We start from the raw sequence: 1597 nt of genomic DNA on the forward strand, positions 1-1597 counted from the left end.
CCCCCCCCCCCCCCCCCCGCAACTCAAGGCCGCGAGAAGGCGGCTCCGGGGAAAGACTGACCTGCGAGGTGGCGCGGTTTCCAGCGGCGCGGGACGGACGGCTCCGAAACCGGGCTGGGGCCTTTGTGGAGGGCAAGACGTCTCCAGGAACTTGGAGGCCTCGCCCGGACACCTGCTGCTCTGGGAGCTTGAGCACCCACTTTGGAGCCTCTGGGCGTCGTCCGAGCCAGGGGCGCTGGGATTGGGATGGGGACCGAGAAGGGTGCCTCCTTTGCCGAGCCCCGCTATACCTGGGGCCTCGGCAAAGCGGGGGTTTTCTCACAGGGTGCGGCCTGAGACTGGGGGTCAACGAGTGCAGTCAGTTCCCAGCTCTCAGGACCCCCGCGCGTCTCTGACAGCTGGTGTCGCAGAGGCGTGGCCCGTTTGCACACAGTCACTCCAGAGTCAAAACGCGCCATCCCGCCTGGCTTTTAAGGTCTGCGTAGGAGGAGACGGCGGAACCTGGCGAGGCGGGGCTTGAGGGGGGCGGGGCGCCGGGGCAGTTCGAGTGGCTTAGACCCGGACCACGGTCGCCGTGCTCCCGCGGTCACGCGAGGCGGCGGCGATTCTCCCGACGGCCTTGGCGCAGCGGCTGGCGGCTTTGCTAGAAGCTGCGGTGTGAACTTCCCGTTCGCCGGAAAACCACTCTTAATCAGTCCCTCCCCATCGAAGCCGCAGTTTCCCGGAAGCGCCCTGGGAACAGAACCTGCCCATCCCGTGGCGCTCTCCGTGGGAGCGCGCCCCCCGCCCGGAGCGCACGAGCCCCCTGCCCTCTCGGTGACTGAGCTCCGTTCCCCGAGACAAACCCGCTCGGGATCCGTGGCCGCCCGGGCCGAGAGAGGGAACCTGTCCGTTTGGGAACGCGGAATGCCCGGTTGTGCCTTTACAGCGTCCCTAGTTGTTTTATTTTATTGTAACTTTCTTGCAAACACATATACCCCTTGGATGAGGCCCTTTGGCGCGCAAAGTTCTCCTTCCACCTCGTGCAGCGAGATAAAGAATCCTGGAAAGACGCCGCTCCCAGACCCCAAGCCCGGCGGTGCTGGGCACACAAAGGCCAGCGCCGGCCGGGCGCAGCTGGTCGCGAGGTTTCCCGCTTCGCAACCCCCAGGTGGCGCCGCCCACTGCCCCGCGGCGGGTCGCGCTGGCCGCGTCCGGGACCCTCGGCACAGAGCCCAGAGCCAAGCTAGGGCAAACGCGGGGCGCGGGGCGGAGGGAGGGCGCTCTGATGATCCCGGAGGGAGGGACGAGGGGGAGGAGGAGCAGGAGGCCGTTCTCTTCGCGCCTACCAATTTTATCGGGTTGAAGTTTCCTCTGCTGTCCCTCCCCCTTGCGTGCGGAGCAGGGCTTTGCGTGCGCGGCTTCTGGAAAGTCTTGCGCTCTGGTCATATCCTTGGGCGCTTCTCACGGCACCTGACACGCCGAGGCGGGGGGGCGGAGGCCCAGGGCGGGGTACCGGCCGCCACCACCCTCGGCGGCGCACGCACGGCCGCACCCCGGCTGGCCGGGGAGGCGGACGCCCCGACCACGCTATCGGGAGGCGGATCTGGGCGCTGTG

Source organism: Ursus maritimus, unplaced genomic scaffold, assembly GCF_017311325.1.
Source record: "Ursus maritimus isolate PB19 unplaced genomic scaffold, ASM1731132v1 scaffold_6, whole genome shotgun sequence".
NCBI lineage: Eukaryota > Metazoa > Chordata > Mammalia > Carnivora > Ursidae > Ursus > Ursus maritimus.